Below are 14,124 nucleotides of genomic sequence, written 5' to 3' on the forward strand. Positions count from 1 at the left end.
GACACTACATAGCTTCAACAGCCTGACACTACATAGCGTCAACAAAGCCTGACACTACACAGCGTCAACAAAGCCTGACACTACATAGCGTCAAAGCCTGACACTACATAGCGTCAAAGCCAGAAATTACATAGCGTCAACAAAGCCTGACACTACATAGCGTCAACAAAGCCTGACACTACATAGCGTCAACAAAGCCTGATACTACATAGCGTCAAAGCCTGACACTACATAGCGTCAACAAAGCCTGTCACTACATAGCATCAAAGCCTGACACTGCATATCGTCAACTAAGCCTGTCACTACATAGCGTCAAAGCCTGACACTACATAGCGTCAACAAAGCCTGACACTACATAGCGTCATCAAAGCCTGACAGTACATAGCGTCAAAGCCTGAAAATACATAGCGTCAACAAAGCCTGACACTACATAGCGTCAAAGCCTGATACTAAATAGCGTCAAAGCCTGACACTACATAGCGTCAACAAAGCCTGACACTACATAGCGTCAAAGCCTGAAACTAAATAGCGTCAAAGCCTGACACTACATAGCTTCAACAAAGCCTGACACTACATAGCGTCAAAGCCTGACACTACATAGCGTCAGCAATGCCTGACACTACATAGCGTCAATGCCTGACACTACATAGCGTCAATGCCTGACACTACATAGCGTCAACAAAGCCTGACACTACATAGCATCAAACCCTGACAATACATATCGTCAACAAAGCCTGTCACTACATAGCGTCAAAGCCTGACACTACATAGCGTCAACAAAGCCTGACACTACATAGCGTCAAAGCCTGACAATACAGAGAGTCAAAGCCTGACACTACATAGCGTCAACAAAGCCTGACACTACATAGCATCAAAGCCTGACACTACATATCGTCAACAAAGCCTGTCACTACATAGCCTCAAAGCCTGACACTACATACCGTCAAAGCCTGACACTATATAGCGTCAAAGCCTGACACTACATAGCGTCAAAGCCTGACACTACATAGCGTCAACAAAGCCTGACACTACATAGCGTCAAAGCCTGACACTACATAGCGTCAACAAAGCCTGTCACTACATAGCATCAAAGCCTGACACTACATATCGTCAACAAAGCCTGTCACTACATAGCCTCAAAGCCTGACACTACATACCGTCAAAGCCTGACACTATATAGCGTCAAAGCCTGACACTACATAGCGTCAAAGCCTGACACTACATAGCGTCAACAAAGCCTGACACTACATAGCGTCAAAGCCTGACACTACATTGCGTCAGCAATGCCTGACACTACATATCGTCAATGCCTGACACTAGATAGCGTCAATGCCTGACACTACATAGCGACAACAAAGCCTGACACTACATATCGTCAACAAAGCCTGTCACTACATAGCATCAAAGCCTGACACTACATATCGTCAACAAAGCCTGTCACTACATAGCGTCAAAGCCTGACACTACATAGCGTCAAAGCCTGACACTACATAGCGTCAACAAAGCCTGACACTACATAGCGTCAACAAAGCCTGACACTACATAGCGTCAAAGCCTGAAAATACATAGCGTCAACAAAGCCTGACACTACATAGCGTCAAAGCCTGATACTACATAGCGTCAAAGCCTGACACTACATAGCGTCAACAAAGCCTGACACTACATAGCGTCAAAGCCTGACACTAAATAGCGTCAAAGCCTGACACTACATAGCTTCAACAAAGCCTGACACTACATAGCGTCAAAGCCTGACACTACATAGCGTCAGCAATGCCTGACACTACATAGCGTCAATGCCTGACACTACATAGCGTCAATGCCTGACACTACATAGCGTCAACAAAGCCTGACACTACATAGCATCAAACCCTGACACTACATATCGTCAACAAAGCCTGTCACTACATAGCATCAAAGCCTGACACTACATATCGTCAACAAAGCCTGTCACTACATAGCGTCAAAGCCTGACACTACATAGCGTCAAAGCCTGACACTACATAGCGTCAACAAAGCCTGACACTACATAGCGTCAACAACGCCTGACACTACATAGCGTCAAAGCCTGAAAATACATAGCGTCAACAAAGCCTGACACTACATAGCGTCAAAGCCTGATACTACATAGCGTCAAAGCCTGACACTACATAGCGTCAACAAAGCCTGACACTACATAGCGTCAAAGCCTGACACTAAATAGCGTCAAAGCCTGACACTACATAGCGTCAAAGCCTGACACTACATAGCGTCAGCAATGCCTGACACTACATAGCGTCAACAAAGCCTGACACTACATAGCATCAAAGCCTGACACTACATATCGTCAACAAAGCCTGTCACTACATAGCATCAAAGCCTGACACTACATAGCGTCAAAGCCTGACACTACATAGCGTCAACAAAGCCTGACACTACATAGCGTCAAAGCCTGACAATACAGAGAGTCAAAGCATGACACTACATAGCGTCAACAAAGCCTGACACTACATAGATTCAACAAAGCCTGACACTACATAGCGTCAAAGCCTGACACTACATAGCGTCAAAGCCTGACACTACATAGCGTCAACAAAGCCTGACACTACATAGCGTCAAAGCCTGACAATACAGAGAGTCAAAGCCTGACACTACATAGCATCAACAAAGCCTGACACTACATAGCGTCAACAAAGCCTGACACTACATAGCGTCAACAAAGCCTGATACTACATAGCGTCAAAGCCTGACACTACATAGCGTCAACAAAGCCTGTCACTACATAGCATCAAAGCCTGACACTGCATATCGTCAACTAAGCCTGTCACTACATAGCGTCAAAGCCTGACACTACATAGCGTCAACAAAGCCTGACACTACATAGCGTCAACAAAGCCTGACACTACATAGCATCAAAGCCTGATACTAAATAGCGTCAAAGCCTGACACTACATAGCGTCAACAAAGCCTGACACTACATAGCGTCAAAGCCTGAAACTAAATAGCGTCAAAGCCTGACACTACATAGCTTCAACAAAGCCTGACACTACATAGCGTCAAAGCCTGACACTACATAGCGTCAGCAATGCCTGACACTACATAGCGTCAATGCCTGACACTACATAGCGTCAATGCCTGACACTACATAGCGTCAACAAAGCCTGACACTACATAGCATCAAACCCTGACAATACATATCGTCAACAAAGCCTGTCACTACATAGCGTCAAAGCCTGACACTACATAGCGTCAACAAAGCCTGACACTACATAGCGTCAAAGCCTGACAATACAGAGAGTCAAAGCATGACACTACATAGCGTCAACAAAGCCTGTCACTACATAGCATCAAAGCCTGACACTACATATCGTCAACAAAGCCTGTCACTACATAGCCTCAAAGCCTGACACTACATACCGTCAAAGCCTGACACTATATAGCGTCAAAGCCTGACACTACATAGCGTCAAAGCCTGACACTACATAGCGTCAACAAAGCCTGACACTACATAGCGTCAAAGCCTGACACTACATTGCGTCAGCAATGCCTGACACTACATAGCGTCAATGCCTGACACTAGATAGCGTCAATGCCTGACACTACATAGCGACAACAAAGCCTGACACTACATATCGTCAACAAAGCCTGTCACTACATAGCATCAAAGCCTGACACTACATATCGTCAACAAAGCCTGTCACTACATAGCGTCAAAGCCTGACACTACATAGCGTCAAAGCCTGACACTACATAGCGTCAACAAAGCCTGACACTACATAGCGTCAACAAAGCCTGACACTACATAGCGTCAAAGCCTGAAAATACATAGCGTCAACAAAGCCTGACACTACATAGCGTCAAAGCCTGATACTACATAGCGTCAAAGCCTGACACTACATAGCGTCAACAAAGCCTGACACTACATAGCGTCAAAGCCTGACACTAAATAGCGTCAAAGCCTGACACTACATAGCTTCAACAAAGCCTGACACTACATAGCGTCAAAGCCTGACACTACATAGCGTCAGCAATGCCTGACACTACATAGCGTCAATGCCTGACACTACATAGCGTCAATGCCTGACACTACATAGCGTCAACAAAGCCTGACACTACATAGCATCAAACCCTGACACTACATATCGTCAACAAAGCCTGTCACTACATAGCATCAAAGCCTGACACTACATATCGTCAACAAAGCCTGTCACTACATAGCGTCAAAGCCTGACACTACATAGCGTCAAAGCCTGACACTACATAGCGTCAACAAAGCCTGACACTACATAGCGTCAACAACGCCTGACACTACATAGCGTCAAAGCCTGAAAATACATAGCGTCAACAAAGCCTGACACTACATAGCGTCAAAGCCTGATACTACATAGCGTCAAAGCCTGACACTACATAGCGTCAACAAAGCCTGACACTACATAGCGTCAAAGCCTGACACTAAATAGCGTCAAAGCCTGACACTACATAGCTTCAACAAAGCCTGACACTACATAGCGTCAAAGCCTGACACTACATAGCGTCAGCAATGCCTGACAGTACATAGCGTCAAAGCCTGAAAATACATAGCGTCAACAAAGCCTGACACTACATAGCATCAAAGCCTGATACTAAATAGCGTCAAAGCCTGACACTACATAGCGTCAACAAAGCCTGACACTACATAGCGTCAAAGCCTGAAACTAAATAGCGTCAAAGCCTGACACTACATAGCTTCAACAAAGCCTGACACTACATAGCGTCAAAGCCTGACACTACATAGCGTCAGCAATGCCTGACACTACATAGCGTCAATGCCTGACACTACATAGCGTCAATGCCTGACACTACATAGCGTCAACAAAGCCTGACACTACATAGCATCAAACCCTGACAATACATATCGTCAACAAAGCCTGTCACTACATAGCGTCAAAGCCTGACACTACATAGCGTCAACAAAGCCTGACACTACATAGCGTCAAAGCCTGACAATACAGAGAGTCAAAGCATGACACTACATAGCGTCAACAAAGCCTGTCACTACATAGCATCAAAGCCTGACACTACATATCGTCAACAAAGCCTGTCACTACATAGCCTCAAAGCCTGACACTACATACCGTCAAAGCCTGACACTATATAGCGTCAAAGCCTGACACTACATAGCGTCAAAGCCTGACACTACATAGCGTCAACAAAGCCTGACACTACATAGCGTCAAAGCCTGACACTACATTGCGTCAGCAATGCCTGACACTACATAGCGTCAATGCCTGACACTAGATAGCGTCAATGCCTGACACTACATAGCGACAACAAAGCCTGACACTACATATCGTCAACAAAGCCTGTCACTACATAGCATCAAAGCCTGACACTACATATCGTCAACAAAGCCTGTCACTACATAGCGTCAAAGCCTGACACTACATAGCGTCAAAGCCTGACACTACATAGCGTCAACAAAGCCTGACACTACATAGCGTCAACAAAGCCTGACACTACATAGCGTCAAAGCCTGAAAATACATAGCGTCAACAAAGCCTGACACTACATAGCGTCAAAGCCTGATACTACATAGCGTCAAAGCCTGACACTACATAGCGTCAACAAAGCCTGACACTACATAGCGTCAAAGCCTGACACTAAATAGCGTCAAAGCCTGACACTACATAGCTTCAACAAAGCCTGACACTACATAGCGTCAAAGCCTGACACTACATAGCGTCAGCAATGCCTGACACTACATAGCGTCAATGCCTGACACTACATAGCGTCAACAAAGCCTGACACTACATAGCATCAAACCCTGACACTACATATCGTCAACAAAGCCTGTCACTACATAGCATCAAAGCCTGACACTACATATCGTCAACAAAGCCTGTCACTACATAGCGTCAAAGCCTGACACTACATAGCGTCAAAGCCTGACACTACATAGCGTCAACAAAGCCTGACACTACATAGCGTCAACAACGCCTGACACTACATAGCGTCAAAGCCTGAAAATACATAGCGTCAACAAAGCCTGACACTACATAGCGTCAAAGCCTGATACTACATAGCGTCAAAGCCTGACACTACATAGCGTCAACAAAGCCTGACACTACATAGCGTCAAAGCCTGACACTAAATAGCGTCAAAGCCTGACACTACATAGCTTCAACAAAGCCTGACACTACATAGCGTCAAAGCCTGACACTACATAGCGTCAGCAATGCCTGACACTACATAGCGTCAATGCCTGACACTACATAGCGTCAATGCCTGACACTACATAGCGTCAACAAAGCCTGACACTACGTAGCATCAAACCCTGACACTACATATCGTCAACAAAGCCTGTCACTACATAGCGTCAAAGCCTGACACTATATATCGTCAACAAAGCCTGTCACTACATAGCGTCAAAGCCTGACACTACATAGCGTCAAAGCCTGACACTACATAGCGTTAACAAAGCCTGACACTACATAGCGTCAAAGCCTGACAATACAGAGAGTCAAAGCATGACACTACATAGCGTCAACAAAGCCTGACACTACATAGAGTCAACAAAGCCTGACACTACATAGCGTCAAAGCCTGACACTACATAGCGTCAAAGCCTGACACTACATAGCGTCAACAAAGCCTGACACTACATAGCGTCAAAGCCTGACAATACAGAGAGTCAAAGCCTGACACTACATAGCATCAACAAAGCCTGACACTACATAGCGTCAACAAAGCCTGACACTACATAGCGTCAAAGCCTGACACTACATAGCGTCAACAAAGCCTGACACTACATAGCGTCAAAGCCTGACACTAAATAGCGTCAAAGCCTGACACTACATAGCTTCAACAGCCTGACACTACATAGCGTCAACAAAGCCTGACACTACATAGCGTCAAAGCCTGACACTAAATAGCGTCAAAGCCTGACGCTACATAGCTTCAACAAAGCCTGACAGTACATAGCGTCAAAGCCTGACACTACATAGCGTCAATGCCTGACACTACATAGCGTCAACAAAGCCTGACACTACTTAGCGTCAACAAAGCCTGACACTACATAGCATCAAAGCCTGACACTACATAGCGTCAAAGCCTGACACTACATAGCGTCAACAAAGCCTGACACTACATAGCGTCAAAGCCTGACACTACATAGCGTCAACAAATCCTGACACTACATAGCATCAAAGCCTGACACTACATATCGTCAACAAAGCCTGTCACTACATAGCGTCAACGCCTGACACTATATAGCGTCAAAGCCTGACACTACATAGCTTCAACAATGCCTGACACTACATAGCGGCAAAGCCTGACACTACATAGCGTCAGCAATGCCTGACACTACATAGCGACAATGCCTGACACTAAATAGCGTCAAAGCCTGACACTATATAGCGTCAAAGCCTGACACTACATAGCGTCAAAGCCTGAAATTACATAGCGTCAACAAAGCCTGACACTATATAGCGTCAAAGCCTGACACTAAATAGCGTCAAAGCCTGACACTACATAGCTTCAACAATGCCTGACACTACATAGCGCCAAAGCCTGACACTACATAGCATCAGCAATGCCTGACACTACATAGCGTCAATGCCTGTCACTACATAGCGTCAATGCCTGACAGTACATAGCGTCAACAAAGCCTGACACTACATGGCATCAAAGCCTGACACTACATAGCGTCAAAGCCTGACACTACATAGCGTCAACAAAGCCTGACAATACATAGCGTCAAAGCCTGACAATACAGAGCGTCAATGCCTGACACTACATAGCGTCAACAAAGCCTGACACTACATAGCGTCAACAAAGCCTGACACTACATAGCATCAAAGCCTGACACTACATAGCGTCAAAGCCTGACACTACATAGCGTCAACAAAGCCTGACACTACATAGCGTCAAAGCCTGACACAACATAGCGTCAACAAAGCCTGACACTACATAGCATCAAAGCCTGACACTACATATCGTCAACAAAGCCTGTCACTACATAGCGTCAACGCCTGACACTATATAGCGTCAAAGCCTGACACTATATAGCGTCAAAGCCTGACACTACATAGCATCAACAAAGCCTGACACTACATAGCGTCAAAGCCTGACACTAAATAGCGTCAAAGCCTGACACTACATAGCTTCAACAATGCCTGACACTACATAGCGGCAAAGCCTGACACTACATAGCGTCAGCAATGCCTGACACTAGATAGCGTCAATGCCTGACACTACATAGCGACAACAAAGCCTGACACTACATATCGTCAACAAAGCCTGTCACTACATAGCATCAAAGCCTGACACTACATATCGTCAACAAAGCCTGTCACTACATAGCGTCAAATCCTGACACTACATAGCGTCAAAGCCTGACACTACATAGCGTCAACAAAGCCTGACACTACATAGCGTCAACAAAGCCTGACACTAAATATCGTCAAAGCCTGACACTACATAGCTTCAACAAAGCCTGACACTACATAACGTCAAAGCCTGACACTACATAGCGTCAGCAATGCCTGACACTACATAGCGTCAATGCCTGACACTACATAGCGTCAATGCCTGACACTACATAGCGTCAACAAAGCCTGACACTACATAGCATCAAACCCTGACACTACATATCGTCAACAAAGCCTGTCACTACATAGCATCAAAGCCTGACACTACATATCGTCAACAAAGCCTGTCACTACATAGCTTCAAAGCCTGACACTACATAGCGTCAAAGCCTGACACTACATAGCGTCAACAAAGCCTGACACTACATAGCGTCAACAACGCCTGACACTACATAGCGTCAAAGCCTGAAAAAACATAGCGTCAACAAAGCCTGACACTACATAGCGTCAAAGCCTGATACTACATAGCGTCAAAGCCTGACACTACATAGCGTCAAAGCCTGACACTACATAGCTTCAACAAAGCCTGACACTACATAGCGTCAAAGCCTGACACTACATAGCGTCAGCAATGCCTGACACTACATAGCGTCAATGCCTGACACTACATAGCGTCAATGCCTGACACTACATAGCGTCAACAAAGCCTGTCACTACATAGCGTCAAAGCCTGACACTATATATCGTCAACAAAGCCTGTCACTACATAGCGTCAAAGCCTGACACTACATAGCGTCAAAGCCTGACACTACATAGCGTCAACAAAGCCTGACACTACATAGCGTCAAAGCCTGACAATACAGAGAGTCAAAGCATGACACTACATAGCGTCAACAGAGCCTGACACTACATAGAGTCAACAAAGCCTGACACTACATAGCGTCAAAGCCTGACACTACATAGCGTCAAAGCCTGACACTACATAGCGTCAACAAAGCCTGACACTACATAGCGTCAACAAAGCCTGACACTACATAGCGTCAAAGCCTGACAATACAGAGAGTCAAAGCCTGACACTACATAGCATCAACAAAGCCTGACACTACATAGCGTCAACAAAGCCTGACACTACATAGCGTCAAAGCCTGACACTACATAGTGTCAACAAAGCCTGACACTACATAGCGTCAAAGCCTGACACTAAATAGCGTCAAAGCCTGACACTACATAGCTTCAACAGCCTGACACTACATAGCGTCAACAAAGCCTGACACTACACAGCGTCAACAAAGCCTGACACTACATAGCGTCAAAGCCTGACACTACATAGCGTCAAAGCCTGAAATTACGTAGCGTCAACAAAGCCTGACACTACATAGCGTCAACAAAGCCTGACACTACATAGCGTCAAAGCCTGACACTAAATAGCGTCAAAGCCTGACGCTACATAGCTTCAACAAAGCCTGACAGTACATAGCGTCAAAGCCTGACACTACATAGCGTCAATGCCTGACACTACATAGCGTCAACAAAGCCTGACACTACATAGCGTCAACAAAGCCTGACACTACATAGCATCAAAGCCTGACACTACATAGCGTCAAAGCCTGACACTACATAGCGTCAACAAAGCCTGACACTACAGAGCGTCAAAGCCTGACACTACATAGCGTCAACAAAGCCTGACACTACATAGCATCAAAGCCTGACACTACATAGCGTCAAAGCCTGACACTACATAGCGTCAACAAAGCCTGACACTACATAGCGTCAACAACGCCTGACACTACATAGCGTCAAAGCCTGAAAAAACATAGCGTCAACAAAGCCTGACACTACATAGCGTCAAAGCCTGATACTACATAGCGTCAAAGCCTGACACTACATAGCGTCAAAGCCTGACACTACATAGCTTCAACAAAGCCTGACACTACATAGCGTCAAAGCCTGACACTACATAGCGTCAGCAATGCCTGACACTACATAGCGTCAATGCCTGACACTACATAGCGTCAATGCCTGACACTACATAGCGTCAACAAAGCCTGTCACTACATAGCGTCAAAGCCTGACACTATATATCGTCAACAAAGCCTGTCACTACATAGCGTCAAAGCCTGACACTACATAGCGTCAAAGCCTGACACTACATAGCGTCAACAAAGCCTGACACTACATAGCGTCAAAGCCTGACAATACAGAGAGTCAAAGCATGACACTACATAGCGTCAACAGAGCCTGACACTACATAGAGTCAACAAAGCCTGACACTACATAGCGTCAAAGCCTGACACTACATAGCGTCAAAGCCTGACACTACATAGCGTCAACAAAGCCTGACACTACATAGCGTCAACAAAGCCTGACACTACATAGCGTCAAAGCCTGACAATACAGAGAGTCAAAGCCTGACACTACATAGCATCAACAAAGCCTGACACTACATAGCGTCAACAAAGCCTGACACTACATAGCGTCAAAGCCTGACACTACATAGTGTCAACAAAGCCTGACACTACATAGCGTCAAAGCCTGACACTAAATAGCGTCAAAGCCTGACACTACATAGCTTCAACAGCCTGACACTACATAGCGTCAACAAAGCCTGACACTACACAGCGTCAACAAAGCCTGACACTACATAGCGTCAAAGCCTGACACTACATAGCGTCAAAGCCTGAAATTACGTAGCGTCAACAAAGCCTGACACTACATAGCGTCAACAAAGCCTGACACTACATAGCGTCAAAGCCTGACACTAAATAGCGTCAAAGCCTGACGCTACATAGCTTCAACAAAGCCTGACAGTACATAGCGTCAAAGCCTGACACTACATAGCGTCAATGCCTGACACTACATAGCGTCAACAAAGCCTGACACTACATAGCGTCAACAAAGCCTGACACTACATAGCATCAAAGCCTGACACTACATAGCGTCAAAGCCTGACACTACATAGCGTCAACAAAGCCTGACACTACAGAGCGTCAAAGCCTGACACTACATAGCGTCAACAAAGCCTGACACTACATAGCATCAAAGCCTGACACTACATATCGTCAACAAAGCCTGTCACTACATAGCGTCAACGCCTGACACTATATAGCGTCAAAGCCTGACACTATATAGCGTCAAAGCCTGACACTACATAGCATCAACAAAGCCTGACACTACATAGCGTCAAAGCCTGACACTAAATAGCGTCAAAGCCTGACACTACATAGCTTCAACAATGCCTGACACTACATAGCGGCAAAGCCTGACACTACATAGCGTCAGCAATGCCTGACACTACATAGCGTCAATGCCTGACACTACATAGCGTCAATGCCTGACACTAAATAGCGTCAAAGCCTGACACTATATAGCGTCAAAGCCTGACACTACATAGCGTCAAAGCCTGAAATTACATAGCGTCAACAAAGCCTGACACTATATAGCGTCAAAGCCTGACACTAAATAGCGTCAAAGCCTGACACTACATAGCTTCAACAATGCCTGACACTACATAGCGCCAAAGCCTGACACTACATAGCATCAGCAATGCCTGACACTACATAGCGTCAATGCCTGTCACTACATAGCGTCAATGCCTGACAGTACATAGCGTCAACAAAGCCTGACACTACATGGCATCAAAGCCTGACACTACATAGCGTCAAAGCCTGACACTACATAGCGTCAACAAAGCCTGACAATACATAGCGTCAAAGCCTGACAATACAGAGCGTCAAAGCCTGACACTACATAGCGTCAACAAAGCCTGACAATACATAGCGTCAACAAAGCCTGACACTACATAGCATCAAAGCCTGACACTACATAGCGTCAAAGCCTGAAATTACATAGCGTCAACAAAGCCTGACACTACATAGCCTCAAAGCCTGACACTAAATAGCGTCAAAGCCTGACACTACATAGCTTCAACAAAGCCTGACACTACATAGCGTCAAAGCCTGATACTAAATAGCGTCAAAGCCTGACACTACATAGCGTCAACAAAGCCTGACACTACATAGCGTCAAAGCCTGACACTACATATCGTCAACAAAGCCTGTCACTACATAACGTCAAAGCCTGACACTACATAGCGTCAAAGCCTGACACTACATAGCGTCAACAAAGCCTGACACTACATAGCGTCAGCAATGCCTGACACTACATAGCGTCAATGCCTGACACTACATAGCGTCAACAAAGCCTGACACTACATAGCGTCAACAAAGCCTGACACTACATAGCGTCAAAGCCTGACACTGAATAGCGTCAAAGCCTGACGCTACATAGCTTCAACAAAGCCTGACAGTACATAGCGTCAATGCCTGACACTACATAGCGTCAACAAAGCCTGACACTACATAGCGTCAACAAAGCCTGACACTACATAGCATCAAAGCCTGACACTACATAGCGTCAAAGCCTGACACTACATAGCGTCAACAAAGCCTGACACTACATAGCGTCAAAGCCTGACACTACATAGCGTCAACAAAGCCTGACACTACATAGCATCAGAGCCTGACACTACATATCGTCAACAAAGCCTGTCACTACATAGCGTCAACGCCTGACACTATATAGCGTCAAAGCCTGACACTATATAGCATCAAAGCCTGACACTACATAGCATCAACAAAGCCTGACACTACATAGCGTCAAAGCCTGACACTAAATAGCGTCAAAGCCTGACACTACATAGCTTCAACAATGCCTGACACTACATAGCGGCAAAGCCTGACACTACATAGCGTCAGCAATGCCTGACACTACATAGCGTCAATGCCTGACACTACATAGCGTCAATGCCTGACACTAAATAGCGTCAAAGCCTGACACTACATAGCGTCAAAGCCTGAAATTACATAGCGTCAACAAAGCCTGACACTATATAGTGTCAAAGCCTGACACTAAATAGCGTCAAAGCCTGACACTACATAGCTTCAACAAAGCCTGACACTACATAGCGCCAAAGCCTGACACTACATAGCATCAGCAATGCCTGACACTACATAGCGTCAATGCCTGTCACTACATAGCGTCAATGCCTGACAGTACATAGCGTCAACAAAGCCTGACACTACATGGCATCAAAGCCTGACACTACATAGCGTCAAAGCCTGACACTACATAGCGTCAACAAAGCCTGACAATACATAGCGTCAAAGCCTGACAATACAGAGCGTCAAAGCCTGACACTACATAGCGTCAACAAAGCCTGACACTACATAGCGTCAACAAAGCCTGACACTACATAGCATCAAAGCCTGACACTACATAGCGTCAAAGCCTGAAATTACATAGCGTCAACAAAGCCTGACACTACATAGCCTCAAAGCCTGACACTAAATAGCGTCAAAGCCTGACACTACATAGCTTCAACAAAGCCTGACACTACATAGCGTCAAAGCCTGATACTAAATAGCGTCAAAGCCTGACACTACATAGCGTCAACAAAGCCTGACACTACATAGCGTCAAAGCCTGACACTACATATCGTCAACAAAGCCTGTCACTACATAGCGTCAAAGCCTGACACTACATAGCGTCAAAGCCTGACACTACATAGCGTCAACAAAGCCTGACACTACATAGCGTCAAAGCCTGACAATACAGAGAGTCAAAGCATGACACTACATAGCGTCAACAAAGCCTGACACTACATAGAGTCAACAAAGCCTGACACTACATAGCGTCAAAGCCTGACACTACATAGCGTCAAAGCCTGACACTACATAGCGTCAACAAAGCCTGACACTACATAGCGTCAAAGCCTGACAATACAGAGAGTCAAAGCCTGACAC

The sequence above is a fragment of the Hypanus sabinus genome, chromosome 3, assembly GCF_030144855.1.
Source record: "Hypanus sabinus isolate sHypSab1 chromosome 3, sHypSab1.hap1, whole genome shotgun sequence".
Classification (NCBI taxonomy): Eukaryota; Metazoa; Chordata; class Chondrichthyes; order Myliobatiformes; family Dasyatidae; genus Hypanus; species Hypanus sabinus.